Genomic DNA, 12,101 nt, shown 5'->3' with positions numbered 1-12,101 from the left:
CTTCTAAAGAGCTGGCAAAGTGTAGCTTTTAATTCAAACTCAGTTGAAACAGACTAAAGGTTTTTCAGGGAACAACCAAAAGAAGTCTTGTGTGGCGGGAGAGAAGGAACACCTAAGACACTTAGAAGACTTGGGCCAAGCTGAGGTACCAAAAAACCTGTTGTTGCCATTGGCTAAGAAGTGACTCACCTGCAGCCTGATCCACCATTAAATTCACAGCTATGCTCACGCCACTCTATGGAAAGTCAAATCTGGAGTAGAACAGTAATGACCAAGTTGGATTTGAGGATTGGGTATTAAAGGAATCAAGTGTTTTGGGGGTTTTGAAGATTACACACAGGCATTGAGAGAAAGGGACTATTCGAACAGGCTGGTGGAGAGAAACTCTTTTACTGTATTCCTTTCATACTGTTTTTATTTTACCACGTGCCTATTTTACTTTTTCCATTTTAACAGCACTGTTAATTTTAACAAGCATCCTGTTGCCACTGTGGTCAGTAATAGTCCGCATCATAGACCCACCCTATCTCACTCTGCTGTCCACCCCTCCAAAGAACAAGGCTGGAATAATCCCTTGCTTTACAAACCAGGTGCCTCTGTGTCTTCAATGCTCAAAACCCCACCTTCCCCATGAAAAATCGAAATAACTTCATTTCACACATAACTGAATCATACCAATAAGCTATGTTGGCTGTGCTCCTGCTTCAACATCTTTCAATAGTCCTAACAGAGCACTCACATTGAGGCTACCCCACAGCAACGCCACCAGCCCACTACTTTTCCCACACTGTCATATTCGGAGACCCTGTTCACCGTGAGATAGTGTTCCCTTTGAGTGCATATCCTCTTGCACACCTTGAGCTATGGCCCTCATAAGGCTCTCATTAGGGAGGCTTGAATTGGATGTTACTTTTTCATTGGCATGAGTTCATTATAATGGCTGCGTGTTGTCAAGGCCTTTACATTTAGACTTGCTTTCTCCTTGCAACATTTTATAGGAAATATGGATTTGTAGAGAACGGTGGTTTCCATGGTAAATGGTCTCTCAAATTTGTTTTCTCAAGTTCACTTCAGAGGTATGCAGCATGATTTCTTCTTTCAGTACCAGCACCACAATACATTTAGGTCTTGGCGCCACTGCAGAACTATTTAAAAAAGAAATCTCACACACCCTGGTAAGAAAAGGGGTAATTTTTTATTCTAACTGCAGGGAGCCAACTTCCTATCTACCTCTAAACTGTAGGAAAAGAGTTGACTTTTTAAAATAAATCCACAAAACCTACACACCTTAGATGCAAATGCTAAAAACAGAGGAGCATGTTATTTGATTCTCAAACACAGGCAATACTCTCCACCACGGGACATACACAAGTAGGAACACATCCATGCGTGGAGTGCTTTGTGGTTTAGTTTTCACACATAATTCATTTTACTTTCATATGCCAGTTTCATTAAGTTAATAGGGTATGTCTTACAGCCTTGATTTACAGTTAGGAAAATTAAGGCTCAGAGAAGTTAAACAACTTAACAAAAGTCACACATATGGCTGACAAGTGCTAGAGACCAAAATGAGTTCTTCCTTTAGTTTCAAATTCCATGTTAGCCTGCTGCCCCTATATTGTTTCTTTGTGCTTTCATTTCCCAGATGTCAAATGGAAGATTTTCAGTGTCTCTGTATGCTGTTTTCAACGATCTGTGTTCTTAAGCAATATCAATTTTTCGCACCGGGAAATGCGACCACATTGACACTTCGGGTACTGTTTCCCCACCTCTGGCTTAATGAATAAAGAGGCAAGAAAAGTTACCTATTCCCAGAGGGCCGGCCAATAAAGGTGTACTGGCGCCGGCCGACACACTGTTGCACTCTCTTAGGAGGGTGAGAAAGCAAGCATCTCATCTTTCTCTTCTCAGCAGTAGCTGGGGGGGAACGGAGAGCTAGACAATAGCCTCCTGTTTAGTTTTATTAATTTTGAGAGCGGGTGGGACAAAGGATCGTATCGACGATTCAAGTGCCCAATCTCAAGCAAATCCTGGGCCAGGATTTGCCAACCGCAGCTGCTCAAGAATGGTGGGTGGGATTTACTGTGCGGAGTCCGCTCCTCCCAGGCGGGCCCTCCTACTCGCCCAGGGGTGCCTGAGGCTCCGCAGAGCCCCGCCCACGCCACCCAGCCGCCAGCTCGGCCCGCCAAGGGGGTGGGGAAAGGGGAGGCGAGGGGGAGCGGAGGAAGGGGGAAGCGGAGAAAGAAAGGAGGGTGTCTTGCAGAGCTGCGACCTGGGTGGGGACCTGCTCGTAATAGGAAGCAAGAGGGGAAGGAAAACGAAGGAGCGCTGCTCTTTCCTGCAGGATTTTAAGCAGGCTTTGAGAGAAGCTGTTTTTCAGCATTTCTGTTGTTTTTCTTCCTCCCGCTGTGGGGCGGGGAGCGGCACTGGCTCTCCCACGCGACTCCGCTCCGCTGCTGCCGTAATTATTATTGGTCTTTGCAAAACCCCTTCCTTCTCCCCAGCCAGTCCTTGAGTAGACTCGCAGGGAGGGCTGCCGTAACCCAGTCGGGCCACTGTAGTGGGAGAACGAGAGGCCAGAGCCCCGCTTTCATCTCAGCTGCTGGACCCGGCCGTTCAATTGTTTGAAACTTCCCCGCCCCCTGGTCCCGCCTCTCTTCCGCCCCCGCCCCCCCCTCCAGGTCCCGGCCGCTCCCTCCCTTCTTTCCCCGCCCTTTACTCCGCCCCCTCCCTAGTCCACTCCCCGCGCCTGGGCGGTCCTAGCCGCTCACCGCTAGAAGAAAAGCCACCCATTCGTCCCCCTCCCTACCTCCCATCTTTTGCCCAGAAGCTGCCTTCATCGCAGTCACGCCCCTTCCTTCCGTGGAGCTCTCTGGCTGCCCAAGCTGGTAGAGCCCCTGATTCATTCCTCCGTCTCTGCTCTCTTTCGCCTCTTCTTCTCTTAGTTCTCACCGCCCCCTGCACCCCCGCCTCCAGTCTGTCTCGCCTCCGACCATCCGCTGCTCCACCCTCCGGCCCGGTATCCAGCCTGTCCGCTGCCACTAAGAAGAGCCTGGACGGAGTGCAAGGAGGGGAGCAGCCGGGAGTTGAGGCTTCCCCCTGCCCATCCCTGGCCTCCGGCCTGGGACCAAAGCCACTTGAGGGAGCAGAGAGTCGTCACCTTGTCTTCGCTGCCTTCAGGGGTAGGAGATGCGTGGTTACTTTTCGCGGGGAATTGGGGCAGGTTCCACGGTGGTATGAACTTGATCGTGCCCTCAGCGTGAGTGAGTCGATCTAGATGCGTGTGGGAATGCCCGTGTGCCGTACTTTCTTTGCAGCTGGCCATGAGTTTTCCGGGATGTGCTGCAATTTAAATCGGTTCAAGAGTGTGCACTTCTTTTTGGTGCTGCAGAGATGCTAGTGGGTACCACTACTTGGTGGTACTTTTGTTTCCTTGCCTCCTAGGGTCCTTGTAGGTCTCTAGGTATTTGAATACAAAAAGAATTAAAGACGCGAGGGAACTTGACATCTACATTTAACTCAGCAGGAATGTCTGCGCTTATCTCAGATGGCTAGATGTGTTCCTCCTATTAAAGACTTAGGGTTGGGGTGGGGGACTCACACTCCCCTCCCTCGGGGTCCGTGAATTCTTGAAGTTTTAAAAGTCAGAGTCATCTACAGTGCTACGTCTTTTTCGTGTCTGTGTGATGGTGATGGTGGCTGTAAGGAGGGGTTGCCCCCTTACCAAAATGAAGAGAAGGGAAAGTGAGTCTGTAGACTGTGGGCTGTCCCTGGTAAATTGCCACTAATAATAATAATATAATGATGTGCATCAAGAATACAATTAAATGAGAGAGGAAAGGAAGAGTTTGTGAGAAACGGCATTTCCAGTCCATAGCATATATTTTAGAAAGAAATTTTTGACACCTTGGAGTGTCTAATTTAGTTCTCCCTCGTCCTGCTCTCCCCTCACCCCTCATGAAGAATGGAAATAGGGAGGCATTTAAAACTTTTTAAAAATATAACCACCTCTCCCCTTGAGAGAAGATAATTAGTCACCATAATCTTCAATAATGGAGGGCTAAGGGTATTTAAGTCTCGGTTGAAATAGGTTTTGTGAAAAGTCCTTTCCCAGGCCAGCCTTTGGATGCAGTCTCAGTTTTAGACCTTTCAGCGCCCTCATTTAGTCGCTAAGAACAGTTTGAAATGCCATTTTGGACAGGGAATAAATCTTCACCTATCTCCAACTGGGCAAGCTTGTGGCAAACTTACAAGAATGGTGGTGTCTGAAGACCTATTACCAAGATATCCCCAACCCATTGCTTATTTGGGAACAAATTATTTACTTATATTTTTAAGTAATTTCACTCATCGGTTTTAATGTAGGAAAGGAAAGCAGGAAGGGAGAGAACAATGTTACAGGGTGACAATTTCAAAGTCTTATCTTATTTCAGATCATCTGGGAGGGAAAAAAGTTGGCCTGACCAAACTACATTTTATAACTGGCCTGGGATATTTTAATAGCCAGGTGGTTGTAGAGTAGTCGCATCTATTTACAGATGATAACTCAGGTTCCAGCTATGGGTTTATCCGGTGTCATTTACAGACACTTTCTGGCACTACATCATACTTCATTTTAAGATACTTCTTTCTTTGGAAAAGTCTGTGGCTCCATATAATTGAAAGTGCTTTTCTAACTTCATAGTCTGGATATGAAGTAAACCTCTGACTGTGCTTGTATGTAGAATAACTTTTATGTGAAAGTTGTGGATCTGTTTAACTACTTGAAAGATTTTAGAAGGGAATGTAAAATTCCTATTCAATACTGTTTTGGATTTGGAAATCGAACTCTCATTTCTGGTTTATGAAGTAGGATTTATTAGACTAATGCATAACCAAGGCATTTTGTGAAGTTGCTTTTACTGAGGTTTTGTAAAGAACGAATCAGACTTTCTAGAATGCCTTAAGAACAGTCTATTCAGAAAACAGAGGGATGGATGCTATGACCTTGAGGTCCAATTGAGTGCTAGAATTCTAAGTGGGTACATCTGCCTCTGTGCCTCTCCTAAGAGCCCTCTCTCATGGCCTGAGCCTTCTTTAAAAGGGTGTCTTTGTAATTAAACAGCCCTTTCTTCCTTTGATCCAGCTTTTTATGGACTTTTTTCCATTTCAAGACAAGAGGAGTTTCTCACAATCTCCTATTCCCTTCTTAAGGTTTCCTTCTCTTTCCCCCCAAAAATGTCCCCTGAAGTTCTCAGGATGGTTAGAAGTTGTTTTGTTTTATTGTTCTTGGAGGGAGAGGGGGTTGTTACCAATGAGGAGGAGTAGAGGATATATTCCCTCTTGGGAAATGCTTGTGACCAGGTAGCCTCCTCCATGGAGACTGAACATTTGGAATGCATGAGAACTCTCTGAAAGTTGTCTGGAACACAAGTTGTCTGGAAGAAGTTGTCCTTTGCACCCATTAAGCCCAGTTTAAACCCACTGAAAGAGGTGGAGAGAGGTGTGTGTAATTGTGGCTGAGCCATTTAGGATGGTAAATGGGTAAATGTTCCCAAATCTCCTATTACTTCACCTCTTTCCCCCATGGCTTCAGTGGTTTTGGAGATCTGTTTGACAAGTTAATTAGCTTGGGACTAAACCAATTTGCTGAGAATTATGCTCCATTGGTTTCCTGTCCCCAGGAATTTTTGTTGGTGGTTTACTATGACGTGTTGCTTTTAGTCTTGCTTATTTCTTCGTTCCTTGCTGCCTTTTGTGGACTTTGGTCCAAAATCTAGTGTCCCACCCCCAAGTCAAAGGTTAGAATTTGGTCCCAGGAACTAAGGAGGCATTAAACAGACTGCCCATACTGCATTACTCTCCTCCATGGTGGGCTTCTGACCCCTTTTAGCCCAGAGAAAGGAGGGAAGTTGCCTCCTCCCATACAACAAACAAACTCTGAACTAAAAACAACAACAACAACAACAACAAACAGTAAAATAGGAAGTCATTTGCTTTATGAATGAATCCACTGCAGGTTTCTTTGAAAGAACTGGCTTTCCTTGTCAGTGTCTTTGAACTATGACTTAATACATAAAAATTCACTGTAACTGAGCCCTCTCTGAAGCATTTATTGCATAAAGGAAAGCATTAGTATTTTGTTATAATAATTATTGCTTGAATTAAGTGAGACCATTATTTGGCCTTTGAAATCTTTCTGTTATATGGGATGGAGTTAATTGTCTAAAATCATTAGACAATTAGTGTAGTGTTTAGCTCTAGCCTACAACCCCTTGTGGAAGGGAGCTAGTATGACTTTCTGGAAATCCATCACACTTCAGGTATTGATAAATCTAAGGATGGGACTTTCTGCCTAATACAAATAAAATATTTTAATTCTAGGTATTGCATTTGAATAACCCAAGGATCTAGAAAATTGTTTCTGGTAAATAATAGCAACTGATGCCATTTTTATTGAAGAATCTACAATGAACTTTCCTACTAAGTGCATTGGTGAGAGGGCCCTGGCCTCTATGCCTACCTCTAACTCAGTTTACCACCCTTGGCAAATTTCCTTTTCCGTAAATTGTGGGGAATTGGACAGGTTGACTTTGAGAACCAGTTCCCAAAGTTTATGGTTCTCTTCCTAGGCCTTGATGGGCGGTGTGAATGGGAATGATGCATATTAGAATGAAGTGCAAATATCAGAAATACCATCATGTAGTCATGTGGATGTAAAAAAGGAAAACAAAAACCTGTAAGGATATATTAAAATAAATGTATTGTGTTTTGCATTTTAACATTATCAAATTAAAAAGCTAAGACCCTGCCCAAAGCTTCACCACACTAAGTATCCCATCATCTTAACAGATAACCTGCTTTCATTTTTCCTAGTCAAAGCCTTATTTCTGTATTTATATGAATTTTACATAGCTGGGGTCATAGAAATATACAATACTGCTTTTAAATAAAAGCCCACCTAAGATTTAGCTTTGTAAATCTGTGCGGGAGGAATGAAGTCAGAGTCTGAATATGCATGAAGATTCACATATGTTTGTTTCTTGAGTGTCAGGAGAGACTAACGGATTTAATAAGTAATCCCTAAACCCTTTCTGTGATTTAGGGGTCTTCCTGTACCTAACGAAGCTGTTAATTCTACTCCCTTGACCTCCTGTCCCCCCGCCCCATTCTTTTTAAGCAAAGGGAAACTAGGGCTCACTGTTTACTTTGTCTAAATAATTTGCAGTGCTTCTTAAATCACTGCATCATGATATCCCATCAAAAGAGTACAAATTTGGGTAAACTATGAAATCTCCCAAATAAAAAAGGAAAAGCACAAATGTTTTGTTTTGTAGCTTTGAAAGGAATGTGTTTAAATTAGACTGAAAAGTAGTAAGGAAACTAAGGATTTTAAACAATGAAATAAAAGACATGTAGGTGTAGCAGGATGACCCACACATAATCGGTTCTTTGTTTCAGGCCTTCCTCATATAGTGAAAGTTCGGTTACACAATCCTTTAATTTTCCTTTGATAGCGAAGGCATACTATACATATGATCTCCATACTGTACCCTTCAGTCTATACACATAGATTCCCTGATCTCCAATTTTGGATGGACTCATTCCTGGAAACCAGGGGCTCATCATATAATAGATTAAGCGTCTTTAACTGAAACAGGAAAGTGAAGTATAGGTTTTTAGGACTTAGAAAGTACCAAGTTAAGTACAGGAACATTTTTTATGATACATATTCATGGGGAAAATGCAGATGGCTATATTTGGTAATTGTTTCCTGAAGTAATTTTTGAAAATCGACTTTTTTTTTAATTCTCTAGGTTTCCCTTGACATTTGTAAAGTCACTTTCACTATTGCCCCAACTCCATGAATATCATTAGACTTGAAGCCAGGATCCGGGTTTCTCTGCATAACCCTCTCTGACTTGCCGTGGCACCAAGGGTAAATGAATTAGCTGCTCTGAGCTCCAGTTGCCCTTCTGGGAAACAAGGGTATTACTACTTCACAGAGGTGTTTAGGCATGCTTCATATTGGGCACCTGCTTTGAGGCCATTGGGTGAAAGGTGTTTGCAGCATGGCAGAGCAGGCTTATTATATAGAGTCCTGAGCAGGTGTTCACTTTTAATGAGTTCTGCCCTCTTCTAACATACAGTGCCCTTTGGTGCCTCATTGCCTTACTGACTGTAATAGATTGTCCCAACATTTGTATTATTGACCGTTTTGGCTTTTTAAAAAAATGAAACATTTTCATTCTATGTGGTAAGTTGAAGTTTTAATAAGAGGACTCTAGCATCTGCCAGGGTGATGAAAAATAGCTTCAAAAAGAGACATTAGTTGAAATGTGTCATAGAGATCAGTGAGTTCTTCAAAGCTCTTCCAAACGATTAAAAAGAGTAAAGCAAATGTGTGTGTGTGTGTGTTTGTGTGTGTTTTAAGGGAGAAAGTTTTGAGTAATATTTGCTTGTGACACATACTGATGATAGCCAGTAACTGAAACCCAGCCATTGTAGTGTTTTATACACAGCTGGGTTTTATTAATGATGGAATATTTATGCTTGCTGTACAATTCGTGGCTCATTTCCATGTGTATGTCAGAACTTAAATACCCCCCAAAGCAACGTTAAGATAACATTAAATGTGGCCAAGCTAGAAAGGGTGGATTTGGAGGATGTCTCCCTTATTCTTACTGGTGTTGCTTCAGATCACAATAACTGGCCCCGAACTTTAGCCATTGATGCTGATCTTTTTTCCCTTCATGTATCCCGTAGCAAACTTCACATTTTGATCCTTTTGATATGGACAAATGATCTTTCCCCCCTTCATAATGCATATGAAACTGATGTATGTGTTTTTTAAGAGCATATTTTCCCTGCACATGCTTCTCATTATCCGAGAGGCCTGGACTCAATCAGTAAAGGAGCACAGAAACCACATAATTGAAAGGAGAATGACGGTGTTGCATACTTGGAATTTTTGTGGGAAGGGGATTGCTGACATCAGAAAATGTAGTGGCCTGAGTGTTAACAGCACTGAAGGGAAATAAGCTTTCTGTGTTTCTGTGCGTTGAGAATTATTTTTATGGGGATAAAAATATGGGCCAGGTTTGACATCCTTTTATGAAGTTGCCCTGGAAACTTTGATGAAGGTTGTTATAGAATAGTTCAATTAAAACCTTCCCCATTAGGAAGCTAATTAGTACATCACTTACTCATTTTGGTTGTTTTCAAGGGGCATGGATTTGCATTGAATTAATGACATTTTTTTCCAAGTGATGGCAAACTAAGATAAAAATCACAGATGGGGAAAATTATTTAGATTGCCTATTTTGAAGAAACCTAATTTCCTCTTTATTACATTTAGGTTTTCAGTTCAGATTTTTGTTTCACTCTGCTTATATACAGTGATCACATTTTAGTTTAGTAGCCAGGTTTACTTTCTGATCATGGGCTGGAAACCAAAGCTTATAAATGTGAGTTTCCTGTATGAATTGGAGAAATGTGACGCATGACAATAAACTGTTTTATTAAGGTAACGTTTGTTTTTTTTTCTCTGCAATTAGTTTCTCTTTGCTCTGTGTGTGTGTGTGTGTGTGTGTGTGTGTGTGTGTGTGTGTGTGTGTGTGTGTGTGTGTTTGGGGAGGCAAACTATTGTTTCAAAAGCAAACAGTTTTTGGAGCTGAGAAAATTTTGATGACCCTCTTTGTCCCGGAGAACATTCTGTCTCCCTCAGGCCCTTAGACTTCCATTAGAGCAATGTGATGACTTTTCTGACATGGTACTTTTTGTGAGTAGGCTAAGCGGTTCTCGCTTAGCAACCTAAAGGAGAATGGTTATGATGGGAAATGGAGTGCAGGATTCCCAGCACGGTCTTTCTACGGTACTCTATCTTTCTTAGGGAAATGAATACTTGCTCCTGAAGTTTCAGAGCCATCTACAGTGGAAGTGCTCTGTAGCTAAATATGTAGTATGGGTTTGCCATGCTCCTTTTTTCCCCAAAGCTCATAGGGGACAGTCATTCTGCACATAGATTCCTTGATGATGCTGTATATGCCTGCACTGGTTTCAGAGAGTGGGAAAGCTGGCTGGGTTCTATCATGTGTAGTTTAACTGATTTTATCCTTGCCCTTCCTGGGCAGTCAGGGCCTAGCTTTAGTTTTGCAGTGGCAACTCAGTCAAGACAGGTTCCTGGGGCTTGCATGTCAGCGGGAGGAGGAGGGGCTGCTACTGGGGAGTGACTCAGGCCCTTTGGTATGAAGATAGGAAATACTGGCTCCTGTCCATGCACCTGCTGGATGCCACACCTGCAGGCAGCACCTGAGGCCCACTCAGGCACAAAAACCAAATGGAAAGCAGATGGGGCTCCCTTCAAAAGGGGTACAGCAAAGCAGGGAGCTCCCAGTTATGTTAGTGGAGCACTACTGTGAATCACATTTAGCCATCCCAGTGCTGGCATGGGGAACTGTCTTAGATACTTTCTCATAGGTGCAGTGCATGGCTTACTCAAGGTACTGTTGGAGTCTCGACAAAGCAAAGAATTTGCTTTCCTAATGAATTTCTCTCTTGAACTGTTCTCTTAGAAACTAGAGTAAGTTCTGTGGGGGGTTGTGTCTAGTAAGCTAGTACAGAGCGAGAAGTCACAAGACCTGGGTTCTGATCCTGGCCCCCCTGGTGAGCCACTATGAAGCCTTGGTCAAATTAGTTATCATTAGCTATCGGCCCTGGACTTCAGCTTGTCCAGTTGTAAAATGGAATTAATCACATCTGCCTTTATTTCCTCACAGAACTGCTGAGGACGACAAACAATATAATAGAAGTGAAAGAGCTTTTGTCTCCTTAGAAGAAAGGCTGAGAAATTAAAGGTAATAGTATTATTGTTATTGCTATTCGATGTCTTTCATTCTTTTCCTTCTCTTTCTGTTGCCTCTGGCAAAGTCTTTGGGAAGTTGTTATTTATTCAGTATGCAATTATTAAGCATGTTTTATGTACCAGGTAATATTTTAGATATTGGGAAGGATATAGAGGAAAATCATGCACCCAGCCCATGCCCACTAAGATCTTGCAGTCTAGCAACCTCCATTTCCAGCTTAACCTATTACAGTGAGTTCTGTCTGGGTACTTAGAAGCTTAAAAGACAAGCATTAACTTCTTTTTTTTCTTTCTTTCTGCATTGCAACCAGGGCCTTCTTTCCCCCGAGAGGCAGTGTATTCAAGGGTCTAGATTGAAGGTATATGGGGGAAAAAGCCTTAGGGTAATAAAAGAAATTCCTCTCTCACTCCCACATTTGCAGAGTATTGGGCCCTTGAATGATCACTTTTTTCAAGGATCCATCCTTAATTTCATCCTTGGTTCTCCTCTGCAGCTCTTCTGTGGGATCCAGCTCACCCTTGACCTTAACTGTTTTTATATGCTAATGACTCCCAAAGATATATCTCACCCTATCTGACTCCTTCCTTTCCAACTTACGCAACATCAAGTTGGCTATCAGATTCCATGTCTCCTACTCAGCTCATAGGTCTTTCCTCTGGGAAGCTTGGCTAAGGTGGCCCAGAGGTTTTTTGCAGAGTCCTCGGCATTGCCAGAGCCGTCTGCTCATACTTCTGGTTTCCTGTTGGACTGTGCCCCCTCTGTTTGACTGGGATCTCCTTGAGGACTGGACTCTGTTTTATTTCTCTTTTTCATTCATTCCATGGCCTATTCAGTGCCTTGCTATAGTAAATGCTCAGTGTTTGTGGAAAGTATGGTGTGAGAAGTGCTGTAACAGAGATGTGTACAAAGCCCAGTAGCAGTACCAAGAAAGGAGAATTAATTTTCCATGTGGAGCATTTTTGGGGCAGGGGAGAAGATGGAGAAGGATAAGGGAAAACCTTCAAGGAGAAGATGGAAAGCAGAGCTGCCCTCCTCTGGGAGTTCTAGCTAAGCAGCCCAGGAAAGAAATGTGTGGGGTTTGCCCTTGCTAAGCCAGGGGCATCTCGGGCCTGTTGCCTCCCCTGCCTTAGGGCTGGATGACTTTTATGGTCAGGTCTGCAAGTAAACCTCTGTCTATAACACACTGGCCATTTAGTCATGTAATATTAAACAGGGCTGACCTTAAATGTGCCACATAAATGTAGCTGAAAATAGAGG

The 12,101-nt window shown here is 43.0% G+C and overlaps 1 protein-coding gene across 6 annotated transcripts in view; it reads left to right on the top strand.

The window, feature by feature from the left end:
- Nucleotides 1–2,777: 2,777 nt before the first annotated feature.
- AMOT (angiomotin) overlaps nt 2,778–12,101 on the top strand; it is a 54,909-nt gene continuing 45,585 nt past the window's right edge. For 4 of the 6 annotated variants that reach the window (XM_036917293.2, XM_036917292.2, XM_036917288.2 and 1 more), the window contains exons 1-2: nt 3,043–3,182; nt 10,758–10,835. The gene's annotated coding sequence lies outside the window, so the exon portion shown is untranslated. Of the gene's footprint in view, nt 3,183–10,757; nt 10,836–12,101 lie in introns of all 6 variants that reach the window. The other 2 variants (XM_036917291.2, XM_036917290.2) reach the window with 2 other exon arrangements.

The sequence above is a fragment of the Manis pentadactyla genome, chromosome X (genome assembly GCF_030020395.1).
Source record: "Manis pentadactyla isolate mManPen7 chromosome X, mManPen7.hap1, whole genome shotgun sequence".
Lineage (NCBI taxonomy): Eukaryota > Metazoa > Chordata > Mammalia > Pholidota > Manidae > Manis > Manis pentadactyla.
The sequence above is the reverse complement of the archived record's forward strand: the minus strand, read 5'-3'. Positions and strand labels throughout refer to the sequence as shown.